At 34.5% G+C, this 17,343-nt stretch overlaps 1 long non-coding RNA gene and 2 other non-coding genes across 3 annotated transcripts; all 3 read right to left on the bottom strand.

Annotated features, from left to right (window-relative positions):
* Positions 1-11,995: 11,995 nt before the first annotated feature.
* Positions 11,996-16,441, bottom strand: LOC113276265. The gene is made up of 3 exons (XR_003324218.1): positions 16,029-16,441; positions 15,731-15,943; positions 11,996-15,603 (listed from the first exon to the last, which is right to left on the bottom strand). It is a non-coding gene; the product is annotated as an uncharacterized LOC113276265 (long non-coding RNA).
* Positions 12,876-12,948, bottom strand: TRNAQ-UUG. The gene has a single exon. It is a non-coding gene; the product is annotated as a tRNA-Gln (tRNA).
* LOC113276888 lies at positions 14,001-14,091 on the bottom strand. The gene has a single exon (XR_003324682.1). It is a non-coding gene; the product is annotated as a small nucleolar RNA Z101 (small nucleolar RNA).
* Positions 16,442-17,343: the final 902 nt, after the last annotated feature.

The raw sequence follows: 17,343 nt of genomic DNA, 5'->3' as shown, positions 1-17,343 counted from the left end.
CCCTGTTCTCTTCAAGATTCATTGCGACGAGATCATATATCTCTTTCCTTTTTCTTGGTTCACAGAATTCCATCTCCATTGCACTGTACTCATCTCTAAATTTCTCATTATACTGCAACATGATTAATGACACTCATCAAAGGAATGCATAACAAATATAACAACATTTTTTATATGCATAACCTATGATGCAGCTAATCTAAACAATGCATAACTAGTCATGCATTTAATATTGGAACTGAATAATATGTCATGCATTGATTTGTTAAGGTGCATAACTTATTATGCATTTAAAAACACAACCCTGCTTAAATCCTTTTCAATATTGAAAAATGCATAGCCGATCATACATTCATATATTCGGCTGCATAACATGTTATGCATTGATTTATTAAGGTGCATAACTTATTATGCAGTTATCCTTTTTTGCTAACGTAACTTATTATGCATTCATTTTTAAGGAATTTAGAGATATTGTCATAGATGCATGAAGGTCAATTATAAATCATGAAATGTTCACAAACAGGTACCTTTAAGAATGTAATATTCTTCTTGGGTATTGCTTTCTTCATTGCTTCCAAGTCCCACTTCGCAGCTCTCGGTGTAGCATTGGAACTGACCTTGACGATGTCTGATGATATCTCATCTATGTTAGAATGCTTAGCCAACCAAAGCTGCAAAAAATAATAACTAATAAGATATTCTGTATCCAAGAAAGTAATATTTATTGACAGATGTTATGAAAGTAAAAAAAAAACTAACTCACAAGAGAATATATAGTGCAACCACTGCAATTCCTGATATGAAGATTGTTTCTTTTGACAGTCTTGATGCTCTCCATCAGGTGTTCATGAATAAGATCAGGAAAAGAGACAGAGTCCATGGTTTCCAAATCCATAACCAAACCAACATACGAGACGTCTAAATTGTCTCCACTTGAACGACAAAAGAACAAGACGACTAGCATGTAAAGGGAGATAAGGCAGACAACTTCCTCTTCATGACCTTTCTTATCAAGTTTTTCCAACACCAGCCTTTCAATATCATCTATCCACACCTTTATTACCCGTGATTTGGGATCTTTGCTGATAAATCCTGGCTTTGTTTTGAATGGGAATTGTTTGACGAGGGGATGTGACTGAGTCAGCTCTATCTCTGCCTTTGAAGTAAGAATATCATTTCCTCTGTCTCCTTCAATTCTTGGAATCAGAAATGTAACAGCAGGCTCACTAGACGTTGATGCTATGGACTTTTTTTCAGACAACTTGAATGAATGTTGATTCAAATCTTCATGGTCATATGATAGAAAGACTTCATCCATCAGCTTGTTGCTCTTACCATCCAAGTATGACATGTTTGCAGCATATAACCAGTTATAGAACTTTCCAAACACACACACATTCATCATGTTAGCCTGCAACGGATTCAAACCACCTCTGTCTTTTATCTTACTAAACAAGTGACCTACCCTAAGGAAACCTGCTCTATAAGTACCTCCTTGAACTGCAGATTTGGTTTTAGGTTTAACTGCATAAAAAAAAAGAACAAAAAAAATGCATTTTAGAACAACAAAGGAATGCATAACAAATATAACAACATTTTTTTATATGCATAACCTATGATGCAGCAAGTCTAAACAATGCATAAATAGTCATGCATTTAATATTGGAACTGAATAATATGTCATGCATTGATTTGTTAAGGTGCATAACTTATTATGCATTTAAAAACACAACCCTGCTTAAATTATTATGTATTTAACCACACATGCCTCTTTCTCAGGCATCTGCATAAACCATTATGCACATATTTTACCATGCATAATCTATCATGCACTACTAGTTAATACTACATAAACAAACAGTTGACTGCATAACATATTCTGCATATTATTTAAGAAGGCACAATCTGTTATGCATTTGTTTTTTTAACAAGCATAATGTGTTTTACATACAAACAAGAAGGTAAATGATAAGAGAAGTTTATTAACTGATGCATAACAGGAACAGGAAGGAATTCAGCGCACCTTGTTTATAGACAACACATTTCTTATTAGATTCTTCTTCCTCTTCACTCTCGGATCTTTCGATTTGCTTCTTCTTCATCCTTTTCAGGTCTTTCGATTGTTTGGGTTCATGTCTTTTTCTTTTCTTCTGATGCTCAATAGCTTGCCTCACTGTAACATGCCAAATCGTATTGAAACAAATCAATGACACCAATTAAACAATATATCACACAGAAGATACCACAAGCAAATTTTACCATCTTCGGCATCATTTGTATTATCATCCTCATTATCTGTATCATCACCCAATACTTCCTTTGGTGCAGCTTTCTTTGCTTTCTTTTTTGCCTTAGTAGCTTTTTCAGGCCTAGGTGAACTAGGTGATACTTGAGGTGACACCTGATCTTTTAATCTCTGCGACTTCCTTGACGGGGTTGCTTCAGGATCTTTTCAACACACAAATAAATAAGCTATTTAAGTTATGCAGTAACTTTGGTAAGCAGATGAAAGTTAAAATTTAAACAGATGAAAATTAAAAAGCAACACTTAAAAATAGGTGTTATGCAGTGTTTTTTTTGTAAGCATAACCTGTCATGCATCTGCATAACAAGTTACACACATTAATTTGATGTTGCATACCCTGTCATGCATCTGCAGAACAAGTTATGCATATTTATGTTATGCAGAATCACACATGAGAACTAGTTATGCATACAAGAGCCTTTCTTACTCTTCTTCAGAGCATCTCCCTTTGCCTTAATTTGCATCTCCTTCAGTGTTTTGACATTATCAATTTCTTCTTGTTCATCTTCAACATCAGTAGGTAAAATCACATTGAGGAGAAAATTATGTTAAAATCGAAGAAGAATAAAGTGATAACTCAAAAAAAATTATGGGTATTCGGGATGAAACTCTCACCAGAAACAGTTTTCTTTTTAGGTTTACTCTTTTTTTCTGGTTCATCATCGGCAATTACTGTAACAAAATTTAAGACTAAAAAAAAAAATTCAAAAAAAAACAAAATCAAACACTAACAGATGAAGCTAATGATAAATCTCACCGGGTTTTTTCTGTTTCTTCGACTTCATTTTTCCTTCGGTTTTCCCTTCTTCATCTGAAGCATCAAGAACAAAAATTAAAATCGAAAATCAAATAAAATCAAATGTACCGAATGCATGCAAGAATAAGATCGATTAAAGTAGTTTTAGTACCTAATTTCTTCTCTTTTGATTTCTGAAGACGTGTTTTTGTTGGTGTTTCATCCATTTTGGTTCTACTGAATTCTAGGGTTAAGGTTTTTTAGAGTTTGAAATTGATTTTATGGTTTGATCAACTTCAATCATCGGTTATAAATGATTGATTTGTTTGAATGATGTAGAAGAAAATCTTTGCAGATCCGTTACAGTGTTTATGGAGGAATAGGAATAGAAAAACGGATGAAGAATAAATGAGAAGAAGAGAAAATAAATGGTTCTGACCGTTTTCGGGAGTTAATAGAACTGCCCATAACCGCTGAAGGGTAATTGAGGAACTCTGCACGTTTTTAATATTTTTAAATAATGTTGGGTGTGACTGTAGGGAAAAGTAATTGTGGGCCTGGCGTTAAGAAAAAAAAAATTCTGGGCCTGCGCCTAATTTTCCCTACTTATAAGGGGTGTCCTAAAGTTGGGTAAATACACATTTATCCTTTACTTTAATTTAAATTAAAACTAACTTAATAACTATATAAATCTAATCATATACATCTAATCTAAATGAATTTATTAACCAAAATCAAAATCAAAAATGGGAGGGGCAATCGAAATTCTTTAGTTTTGAAAAAAAAAATTATTCTCTTCTTCTTCTCTCTTTCCTTGACGTTCCTCGTTCGATTGAAAAACCCATCAATCTTTTTAATTGGTTCTTTGATTGGGAAAATTGAGTAGAAATCATCAAAATATGGTTTAAATGGAAGTTAAACTGTCATGTTCGGTTAGGAATAGTTTTAAAAAAACTAGTTTTGTAACCGAACATTCTGAAACCAAGAACACGAAGAACACTTCGGTTATCACGAATTTAATTTTTCGTAACTGAACTCTGAGTTCGGTTGGTTCGCAAAAAATAGATTTAACCGAACTCCTCATTGAATACCAATATATCTTGTTCGGTTGGTCCCCAAAAAATTCTAAAACTAATTAGTAACCGAACTCTACCCATAATAAAAAAAATGTAACCGAACCGTTTTATTTTTCCCACTATGTTGAGTTATGATTTAACCGAACTTTGCCTATTGTGAATTCAGTAGTTCTACAATAAAACCTCAGGGTAGACAATGTTTGTGGTTGAAAGGTCCTTGGTTCATCTAGCAGTAGTATAGTTATACTACATGCGGCAGTGCATCTCAGAAATGATACGTAAAGTTGCACATAGCTAAACACGGGAGTGCATAGATCGATTTTGCGTATTTCATTGACTGTCCTTGTTGATTTTCAAAGCATAAGCAGGACGGACAGGAAACTAACACCTCGTCAGGTTAATATTCATCTCCGACACTAATGGTTTGAAATTTATCCTTGAGATGAATATAATTTCTCTGATTTTTTCGACATTTAAAACTTGGCTTCAATTACATGATTTCCACATCTAATTACAAATAGTCGTGTACAGTTGCAGAGACCTTCTATTGGTGCAAGATTTCTCAACACCATGATTGGGAAGACAACTTTGATATCTAACTTAAATTGAGGCATTCCAGGTGGAATTTTTCCAGCATCATCTGCTTTTAGCTTATCTACAGCAAGTTATGTATACATATCCCAGTATAAGTTCTTCATTGCTTCTGCATTAATATTTTTCACATCGCGTCATTGTAGGATGACAGTATAATCCACTCAATAAAGTGTTCTGGAGATATTATTTCATATGTTCCCAGCCAAGGATACCGACCGGTTATCAGTCCTAGGGTTTCCGTACATCTATTTACTAACTGTGAAAGTTCAACAACTTCCTTAAGACTATCACCAACATATCATTCATATCCAACAAATATAGATCAGAGCCATGTTAAAGGACAAACTCAACAAAGATATGTAAACGACATTAGGGTTATCCATACCTATACTAAGAACTTTGAAAAAATTACATTTTCCGGTTAAAACGAATCCAACAACTTATTTTGATGGAGCACCAAGACATTGACATCATTCCAAAGCAATAATATCCTCGAACATGCTCCAACGACTTCTTTACGACATCCACTGGGTATAACAGGCAATGTCTATCTAAGGTATCCTTATAAAATAACATTAATTCCACCAAATTGTCTTTCCTTAATCTCAATATTACGTAGCGTTCGATCAACTGCTTCAATGCAAAATCTATGTTGCATGGGAACTTCGTCCCATATAATTAGTTTCACTTGTTTATGGAGTTTATATTGTGAATCGTGTTCATCAACTCCACAAACACTGTTCTCAATTATTTTTATGGGAATCATGAACGTTAAGTGTGTTGTAGGACTTCCTATCAAAAGAAGTGAAGAAATTCCAGACGAAGCATCGGTCAGAAAGATGTGTCCAACCCTGTGGCAGCTAGACGCCTATATGTTGTAGAAAAATGTTTTACCACTTCTTATGTTGTTTGAGAAAAAACTGTTTACCATCACGACCTATCTCAGAACTAAACACGGCATTGTACCTGGGAGAATTCAACTTCCTGATAATTTCTTCGAATTCAGAATCACACAGTGCGATTTGAAGGCACCGATGCTCCCACATGAACTTGTCACCAACAGGTCACTCCATGTTAGTTTTGCTTTGGCATATCCTCTAAATCTTCAAGAGACTTGGAAGATTCACGCAGTCGTTCATTCAAAAGATATAACCCAAAATCAAATACCTTCTCATCGATTAGCTTATTTGTATTATAATTTGTGCACAGTTTAAAATGTAGATCATCACAGATGTTTAGTTTAAACATTGACCACAAAATATCTGGCTTATTTGGATTACAGTCACAAGGAATAATATTGAAAAGTTTTCTTAGCTTAACTTTATACTTCATCACTGTTGCCGCTTGTAAACACTTAAACCATTATTTTCTTCTTCTAAAATTCCAAGCGCAATGCACGCTCCTTTAAACGTATGATGCAGTTCTTATCCCCGAATTTTTTCTCAGGTTATCAAATGAATTTGCATCAGCTACAACCGTTAGTAATAAACGCAGATAATACAATTCGCCGGCATTGGGACAGACAAAATACATCCTCGTAATTCCACAGCCCTGCTTCCTTAATTTCCATAGTTTCTTGTCCCGTACAAAATATTGTGGAAACTCTTGATAAGTATATCTTTAGTAGTGGGATTCTTGCGATAAGACTCAAATAATCCCATCAATGTTGACGTATAGTTTTTTGCAGCAGTATTAACCTTGTCCATTGACTTAGTTGCATTATCGGCCTGGAAGATGAATATCCATTGACTCAATCGGTTCCTCAATCTCACTTGGTCATTCATCTAGTGTTATTGGATATGGTGTTATTGGGTAGGAAAATGCCGCTAGTGTTATTGGATATGGTGTTATTAGATAAGAAAATGCTCCTTCTGGTGGATCTATTTCTGTCAAATAAGTGTATAGGCTTCCAACTCAAAACCAATTGGCAATGAGTGGAGTGGCCCATACAACTTATTTAGATCATCTAGGCTAAGGGTCTAAGCAATGTGGGACTATTCCTTCACACACCCCCTCACGTGTAGGGCACTAAGTCGTTGGACTTGGCTCTACACATGGACCTTCGTACGTCGTTAGACTAATAAGGGTCGCGCTGTTTGACGCACCTACCTAGATATGATACCAAGTCAAATAAGTGTATGGGCTTCCAACTCAAAACCAATTGGAAATGAGTGGAGTGGCCCATACAACTTATATAGAGGATCTAGGCTAAGGGTCTAAGCAATGTGAGACTATTCCTTCACAATTTCAGACCTTGCTTAATTCGAAATTGTTAGAAATATTGTATTTAGTCATTAGGTTTCAGGTTCTTCACCACAGCTTGGTTATTTTAGTCAAGCTGGTGGATGAGCTTATGATAAAGAAAAGTAGATAGAATCGGGTTCATTAGGTATATCTGGTCTTGTTCGCTCTGTATCTCGTGCAGACAATTACCTCCTTCCCATTGTCGTGACGATGATATATTAGATATCAACCTTCATCCATACTTGTAATATCGATATGTTTTTTCGGATATGCTCTGCTACATTTTCCATTCTTCATGTACATGAAGTCCACACCAGATGGACCATGTACCATGTTGTATTTCCTTACAGTCTCAGATAAAACTGGATCGGTTTTTTCATCCATCAGGACTGCACAAATTTGTCAACCTATTCAATTATTTTGTTTCTTCAAGACCATCCAAGAATGTAAGAGTATGCGTATGAGCTAAACCATGTTTCTTAAAATCAATTGTAAACAAATGATCAACTAATTTCCGACACATTTCCTTTCTTCTTTTCTTTCATCAACTCGGCTCTTTTCAAGGCCCGTGAGATCATAAATGAAGCATATTTTCGGGGTAGCAGATCATCTTGAATTTCTTGCCAACGCGGATTGGTAGTCATTGTTAAGAATATACCTGAATGATGATCAAATCGTGTAGTGGCCATTGAATTTTTTGATAAATCTCATATATATGCCTCGGACCACCAATAAAAGTCGATGGTAACATGTACAACTTACCTCCATCGCCGGTATTAAACCTAGATCCGCTAAGTCATTTATATTTTTGCAAGAATTTTAGGATAATATAGAAGGTTATGTTCAGTTGATGCCAAAACATCCGAAATAATTTTTTTTTGCTCTTAGAATAGTAGAATATTCTCCTGAACACTTTAAAAAGACAGAAACTGTTTCATAGTATGTTTTCATGTGTCCAGATCCAGCTGTTTCATGTCAGGATGCCAACTGATTTCGCCGTATAATATTTCATAATGCCACCGACACGAACCAATGAGTTTTCCGAGGAAACATGTTAGATTGAAAAAACTTGGAATCAAATCTATGGTTGCAAGATAGGCAAGCACGTCACTTCAAAAATTAATGAAATCTGGCAAAAGATGATATTTCCTTATATTGTCATCCAAGTTTAATAAAATTGTCATCTTGTACAGAATCCACCATAATGGTTTGATAAGAACTTTTACACTTACATGAAAGTACTCACTCAACAATCATTTATCTAACAAATACCCTGGAAATCTATTGTTTTTTATAGTGGCGATCTTATATATTGAAGACCATTTCAGATATTGGTAATTTAGTTGGGAAGTATAGATGCATCTCTGTGGGTCTATTATTAGATGTTGTCCCTTCAAAGCGTAACTGGATTCTGAATCAGCTTCTGGATGGGTATGTATTTGTCTTTTTGACTTCATAATTTAAGCTGGATGGATGTAAAAAGTTCAAAGCGCTTTATGAACCTTCAATCACACCTTGTATTTGTTCATGAACTTTAAAATATCTACTTAAACACTATCATATTTCCCGAACATGCTGCAATTTTCCTATCTGGCCTGACACGATTAAAGTTGATTGATAACTACCTTGCTTTGCATGTTGCTTACCCGTATGTTGGCAGTCATACCAAACCTTCATTGGTATCTTCTTCGCATGCAATGTGCCTGAATGTTATCGAATTACAAATTATTTGGTTAAATCCTATGGTTAATATCTGAAAACCCTGGAACATAAGATACAAAATACACGATAGATAGCTTAAAAGCAAGTAAGCCAGTTCAGAAATTCACATCTTTGAAAACCCTGGAACATAAGATACAAAATACACGACAGATAGCTTAGAAGCAAGTAAGCCAGTTCAGAAATTCACTTTATAATTGGGAGGCTGTAATGAGTTAGCTCTTATTTATAATTTTTGCTAGGTTTTTTTGTTTCTTTGTTTTATGCTTTTCCATTCGACTTACCTCTGAGTGTTTTGGATCCCTTTTGTAATTCTTTCTCAGTCTCGCTACTACCTTAGTGGTGAACTTAACTTTTCAATAATACTTCCCTTTTCTGAATCAAAAAAGAAAGAAAGATAGGGTATACAGGTCCTGTATCAGATTGTGTTTTCAAATATCAGCAGAATATGATTGATTGTCCACTTATGTTATGCTAAAATAGATATTGAGAATCTTTCAAAATCCTTTGAAGAAAAAACTAAACTACAACGAATTATATATATTTGTGAATATGGCTCGTATGTTACCTATCAGTTATTCCAATCTTGTGAAAAAGAATGCTATAACTGACTTGGGAAGTTTTACGATGCCTAAGGTAAATTTCTTATGGCTCATCTAAAGGAAAAAAATCATTTTTTCAATACAAAACAAAAACTCAATAAGTAAGCAAGCATGTACTTGAGCCTCAGTACCCCTGGTCTTCCCAGTAGATCAAAATTCAGTCACCAATTTCATTTCATACTTGAGCCTCGGCACCCCTAGGTCTCAGTAGAGCAAAATTCAGTCAACAGTTTCATTTCATACTTGAGCCTCAGTACCGCTAGGTCTCAGTAGCAGGATTTACGAAAATATCATTTCAATAAGAAGGTTTTAGGGCAGACATGCATATCAATCGTCCAGTTAGTGTACTCTTAGCTACTCACAACCTCTTTAAAAGCAAGTGAACCAAAGAAAGTAAAGAAAGTTGAAATATGGAAATAAAAGTGTACCAAATGACACAATTTCATGGTCGTTATATTTTTATCTTTTCCGAGGGGAAAAAAATGTCACTCCATTATTGTCACCTAGGTAAGAAAAAATTCACATTCATGGACATTCTAAATAATTCATTAATATTTCCCACTATTTGCATCAACTTATAATCCCTGTATTTTCAAGTGCCAGTAGGAGATGTTCTAACGTAAGCATATCACCAACTACGCTACTCTAATTTTGTTTTGGCCTTGGTAGCACAAACAACTATTCAAGCGCATAAATTCACGTTGATGCTTGTCCAAAAGATATCCATTACTAAGGTAAATAATCACGTACATATAACTTAAACTTTGACCACAAACTTTGGGTTGTGTTGGATACATTGTAACCAATCATGATCGTCTATTATCATGCGTAATACACATTGGTTTGGATATATCACACAATATAGGACACTTCAGTTTTACCATCTTTAACAGTACGTAAGAAAACTTAAGTTAACCATATATAAAAGTTCGCAAGGATTGGACTAAAACTTCACCTTCCACAATAGTTATTAGTAATAAGCATAATTAATACAATTCACAACAATGGAAATAACTAATGGTTCAGTGAGCAGCTGTTTTTTAGCAAAATACTCAAAATAAGTCATTAACATTTATTTATGGATTATTATAGACTACTTAAATGTCTTTATTGATTTTGTTGAATTACATAATTCTTTGAAGTCCAGCGGGATAAGTGATCCACTAAATGCCAAACAACCTTGGGTAGTCCGATGTATCTTGCGTGAGTCTCGGATAATATTTTTTGTGCTATCATGACCTTTGTAAATAGTTTTTCTCTTACACCTTCTCAAACCACCACAGAATGTGACAAATGAACATTCTTGACATATATGGGTTGTAAGGAACAATATCAGTGTTGTTCGCCTTACTGAAACTTACTTCTTTTCCGTCATTTAATAAACATCCATTTTCATCCAAACAATATGTACTATTAGTGTGTTTATTCATATAGATTTTAGTACAACGCTACTTTTTCATCCATGGAGACTCGAAAGTCCTGCTACCACACGGACCAAGTACCATACGTATATTTATGATTATGGTCTGAAAGATAACGGGTCATTAGCAATATCGGATATATTTTCTATGCCAACTTAGTTAATCACTCGCATTGTCTCCAGGTTATGCCTGAGACAGTACGGGCGTTTTTGTTCATTTGATGCCTATACGTCTAGTAAAAATTATTGAAAATGTTTTCTTTCTCTCAATATAGTAGAATACTCAATTGAGCGAGCGCTGAGGAAACATAATGTATCTGAGTTAATTGGTAAATTATTAAATTATTTTTCCGTTCTTCCACTCTTTCATTTCAGGTTGCCAACCTAACTCGCCATTATTTCATTCAAATTAATAATTTGATAACAGATAAAAAAATTATGGCCTAGAAAGACAACTTAGATATACTTTAATATTGCAACTTACATTGATTTCGAACATCTACATGCACAAATTAATCCATATACCAAAAACATCTAAATCACCATCATTTGTAAATTTAATAATATATCATGCAACCGTAAAGTTTCTGCCGATTTCTTAGGCATCAGTCAACACAACCAAATCGGCATGTAGATATCATCACAAACTATTAGTACATGAAACCTTAACTTGATCTTAAATATTAACACAAACCTAAAATTTTTAAAAATACCTTCAAATAGAAACCAAGCAAATCAAAATAATGTAAAACCCACGGACAAAAAAGCAAAAAAAATCAATAAAAACCCTTAAAACCTAACCATCAGTGAATGTGAAACACGTCATCAGTAAATATAAAAAGATGATGACACTTGAGATCACTGAGTCTGTGATTTTTATATACTGGCGTGGACAATCATCTCACTATCCCTGAACCTGTGATTTTTATGTATCTCGTGCATATTATCTCACTCAATCTGTGATTTGCACTACTAAAATAAACTGCAGGCGCGTGAAACAGCACCCAATATCATATTTCATGCAAGCAGCGAAGTGGAGCTAGGGATGTTCCATTGCTGTATGTTTTGACGCGAAACTATAATACTATCAATCTTAATATGAATTTAGGCTAGATATGTACTTGATTTTTTTTTAGAAATTACCAACCCAAAGACTACTGCGTCGATTTTGAATTATTGTCATATGCATTATTGTATCTGTGAAATATATATATATACAGAAATAACCATTAACTAAAAGCTCTTATCAACAAACAGCCAAATACCCGGAGCAGCATAGGCTACACACATGTAGACTTCACGTTAAAACAGATAATACCTGTGAGTAAATTACTTTTAACTGGAGTTATGACAATTATTACCTATGACCACCACAGCATACTATGTCCATGCATGAATCATTCACTTACTGCGGAAACAGTTTAAGAAGCTTACACTCGGTTATACCCTGAAAACCCATGGATATTTTGGCATCAATGGTGATCTTTCTAATATACCTTGGACACTTTTCTCTTATGTTCAAGACTGTAAAAACAGATCAAGTTTGTTAGGTAGTTCATTATGTACATATGTGTCGCGTAAAATGAATGAAGCAGCAGATATTCTGGCTAAGCTAGCTAGGAAATCCCATGTATCTAGTGTTTGGGATAACACACCACCTGTATGTATTAAGGATAAGCTGCTTCCTGTGTTGTTATCTCTGTACTTTGTGTTCTGTTCGGTCTTAATATAATGTTACCTTCAGAAAAAAAAAAAAAAAAACCAGCAAAAAATACCAAAAAAAGTAATGTACAGCTATTAGACATAGAATTTACAGAATTTTTGCCAGTTGTTAGATTCTTGCGACCATGCCCACAGTCTCTGAGAACCCACCAGTGACATTTTTACCTGTAAAGGATTAAAAAAAAAGAAGTTAAACGTTTGAGTACCTCTGAAAACAATCCAAGATGCCTCAATTCGATAAGAAGTCCACTTCAATATAAGAAGTATAAGTGGCCTGATAAAATGAATAAAACTAAGGTAACTAATGAACTACCTCAGTGATTATCTATTGACCTATCAATTTCCAGTGAAGTCCACTTCAATATAAATGTGGTACGTAATAAGATTTGGTACCGCAGGAAGAACCATGTTAGAGTAGTTGCACCCTAAAATGCGTACAACTATAGGGTCCCTCAGCCATCTGTGGGAATCGAACCCACGACCACATGGTTCAAGCCCATGGGCTCTTCCAGCTGAGTTAAGATGGCAAGTGGTAATACATCGAAACTGAATGAGCTCTGCTAGAGTAATGAGATTCATAATCATATATCATCTTGGATTACTATATTGTAGTATATTCACTGAACAAACAATCATTATGAATTATATATTCAACATTAGAAAATCAGTCTTAGCATCATAATGAACTTATCTAACAAACAAAGGATCCGCACTCTTAGTAATTTCATTTAGCAACTGAGTTCACTACCTGCAACAAAATCGTGTTAAAAGACATCACAATTTATACCATCAGTGGAATTTTGATCCATTACAACCATGAAAATGACATGGATTTCTGGATGGTCTAGGAAGTTGAACGTATTTAATACAAAAAGTAAGTTTTTAAGGAAAAACGGGATTCTCATATCTAGGAGATGCAAAGGAAAAGTCGTATGTTCATGGATTTAGAGTTGACTATACCAATCAACCATACTTGTAAAAGAAATTTGCCAATTTGGCATACCTTGGCTATTGAGAGATAATTTTGCTTCTTGAACATATGTTACCAAGCCTTCCAAGGACTAGTCCTTGGTTGAATACCACCAACGAATCGAGAAATCTCCGTTGCAACGACAATTGAAATTAGGTTGGTTCACCTGCTTCAACCATTGAGCACATTAGTTACGATAAATAGAGAATAATTAAGGCCAATTTGAGTTCAAATATGAAAATGGAATTCCTTGAGAAGGAACTTGATGCTCCTGCAAAGAAATAAAAAACCCAATTCAGTTATTCATCTTAATATATCGACTATGTTTCCAATTTCAGTTGCTAATTTTAAGAAGTGTGTCACACACATTTGATAAAACATGAACCGATTTGCTCGTTATGGAAGCCTTGTAAGATCCTTTCATGGGTTAGTTGTACATACTCGCAAAGTTCAGATCATAATAGATACTGGCATTCCTAGGGATAATACATTTATGCCATCAGTTTGATGACCAAACGTAAAAGGAATTTACCTAATCATCTCCTCATTATATCCGATGCTGTAAAAATAAAATATGAGGGAAAAGAATAACAAAAACAAAGGATTTCTTCAGGGCATCGGATCTCCAAGTTGTTAACATCAATGAAGCATTCAGACACACATTACCAATTTACCAATATAATTTCCTCATTTGCGCCTGTCACATCCAACACTTAAAGAAAACTACCATTATCATTCAATAAAAGCTAATAAAAGCAATGCAAAAAGGAAAGAAAAATAGTGTAAATAATAATAGAGGTCTACAAACTAACCTCGCTCTAAAACACAATAGAAGGACGTGTCTGACAGCTGAGGTGCAAAGTCAATGAAATGCAAGGATGGATACATGAGATAGAGAAACTCAGAAAACACATTACTATACTATCATAAAGGCAAGAGCCATTTTTCAAGAATACAGTTTATATGTCAATGGCAATATCCTGACATAACCAAAAAGAACTAATTTGTACTTGCAAAAACATGCAACAACCCTACGGCAGTGTGAATACACAGAAGATTCCTAACACCACTAACAATACATTGGAATGTTGTTGTGCATGTGAACCTTTTTTTCAGCCAAGGATTCCGACTCATTCTACTTTTATGCAAATACACATCGTGAGCACCATATCCTTGTTGGACATAATGCCACTCCTGATCTTACTTATTCAGCAAAACTATATCGCCAGAGCATAGCACGTGAAGTAAAAAAATTATACCTTTTGCTTACATCGAGAGGTAAGGTCCCGTTGTGTTCCTATAAAGAAACTCCAGGGATTTTAGGGGAAATATCGACAAAATATTTATATATTTTTTTAATTTGGCATATAAAGTGTAAACGAATTTTAATTTTAAAAACCAAAAAGTTATGTATGGCATTGATAATCATTTTCCCATCCATTGTGATCATGTTCGTTCTTAAACTGCCAAGTACTCATTTTCTTAAAATATGCAACTGCAAAGTGTAGGAACTTACTTGTGATGTGGGATGCAATTTGAAATGCTAATCGATTTCAGTTTATGTTCATTCATAACCTTAGACGCAATCTCCTCATTCCCCAATTAATGGGTTGCCATATACATATCAAGGAAAAAATACTAAATTCAGAACTTAATAGGGAAGTAAGAACAACATAAAAAAAAATTGTCACATGGGCAGTAGTAATCTTACAACGTTTGTAGTGATTTCAAGTTCAATCCATGACTTGCAATCTTCCCTTGCATCAGCTCTAAAATGACATGAACAAAATGATAAGTTGGTGATGTTGATGATCAAACATCGCCACAGAACACTCTAAAAGAAAAAAATAAGAAAACCAACCAAAGATTTATAGTTTATTATAACCCTCACTATAAAATTAAAATAAAAAATCGAAAGAAATCTATTACCTGATAACAAAGGATGGAAAAAACGGTAAGGAAACCATTATACCAATGAAATTTAATATAAAAGTCCTTATCAACAAACAACTAAGTACCCAATATCGGCTAAATATATATTAAAATTCTATGGATAACATATACAAAATAAAATTTTCAATTTGAAAATGTTATAGTCTAAAACATGCTAAGTACATATATGGATCTTAATTCCCAGGTAAGATTACAATGCTAAGCCCATAAACTGCACAGACAATTTAAGAAGCTCACTCCCGGCTATACCCTCCAGACCCTGCAAAAGATACAAAGAAAAGTAATGTTCAGCTTTTAGGCATGTAACAAAGCTTGCAATTCCGTTCTATACCTCCTTTTTATCATAATGAACCTATATCAATAGTCTTAAGGAACAAATTAGTTACCATCAAAAAGTCTAGGCACTTGGGAGAAAACTCATCAAATTCAACTGAGATGAAGGCATGCCTGACATTACTTCAAGTTGAACTTCTTAGGTTTGTACCAACTCTCGTACAGAACCCGAGAAGCTTTTGGAGGAACAAAAAGAACAGCCTCGAACTCGACATCGCCTTCGGCAGTGAACTGACTCAAAGACATGGATGGTCCTCGCTTAAAATCTTTTCAAGAAAACAATAATTCATAATTTGAATCAACAACTTATATAGAATCAATACACTTCTAGCAAGTAAATTGAAGAGTCACCTCATTAAGACTGCACAACCATACAACCTTAATTCATTAAGAACTTTCCACTCAGAATCCTTCACTGTCTTTGGTTTTTCTCACGATCTTCTTCTTGTTTTTCATCCTCTATGGAACTCTTTGCAAAAGTAAACCATGTGAGCAGAGTTCAATTATGAGCATCAGGTAAAAGTTAAATGACTAAGTACGTACGTGATTTATATTCAATGTTAGAACTTCAACAATATTTCCCTGGCTGGGAGGCTGGAATTTATACTATATACTAAATCCCATAACTGAAAGCATCATGCACAAGACAAAGAGATCAGAGAGACTAAAAGAAATGAGGAGGAACATGATCTCGAATATTGTTTCTTTGGCACGCTAAAGAGCTGAAATAAAATTTTATACATAAAATTCTCAAGTGTTCACTTTCAGTTTACCTTAATACTCCCCACTATATGGCTTGGTTCATTGTTTTATCTCTTAGCACCTGGAACTCAGCAACTAATGCAGAGGTAGAGAAGAATCAGCAGATAAGTACCACTTTGCAAGAAGTCAAGAGAACCTGGAAAAGATATGATGAGATTTAACATGACCAACAACAAAAAAAAGGAAAAACAATGCATGTTAATGGGGCAAATAACCCTTGAAATCAAAATAACAACGTTAGTCGGTGCGTCTGCAAAGGTCTCTCTACATTTTTGTCTGTCCTCCGAGCGAGATTCGTTAACTTGCAATCATTGCGACTCCCAGATTTAGACGCCGATCTTTTTTGAGGCTTGAGATACTTTGCATCCAACACCATCAAGGTCAGAAACGTAGTTAAATCCACAAATGAGAAGGAATTTAAACACTGCTTCCAACAATGACATATTTTGCCTGCCGTCCCTGCACCAGTACATTGGTGAAGCTGACTTTGTCCACGACTACCTAAATTAGTGATAGAGTCAGATAATAAGACATTAATGTTTTGCCAGTAATGAGTTGCAATCGATGAATTATACAGCTCAGAAAATTATATTTTAACAAATCGAATTATATAAATTAATACATTCTAATTTAACCAACTGGAGTTACGGAACCTTTATCTAGATTTGGTCAGTTCCGTATGCTCCATTATTCAATAGTTTAGATACTTAAATTTCAATATGATGAATGGTTTGCATTTCAACAATTATTTTATTGCATGATATATACAGAGAAGACGTGAAATCAACACAATCCAAAATTCATGAAATCAGCATAAAATTGATGACAGACCAAATTCAAGGAGAAGTGTCACCACCTTTCTTCTCATTTTGAATGCAGAGTCTTCTGATTCTTCTTATTACTC

Source organism: Papaver somniferum, chromosome 4 (genome assembly GCF_003573695.1).
Source record: "Papaver somniferum cultivar HN1 chromosome 4, ASM357369v1, whole genome shotgun sequence".
NCBI lineage: Eukaryota > Viridiplantae > Streptophyta > Magnoliopsida > Ranunculales > Papaveraceae > Papaver > Papaver somniferum.
The sequence above is the reverse complement of the archived record's forward strand: the minus strand, read 5'-3'. Positions and strand labels throughout refer to the sequence as shown.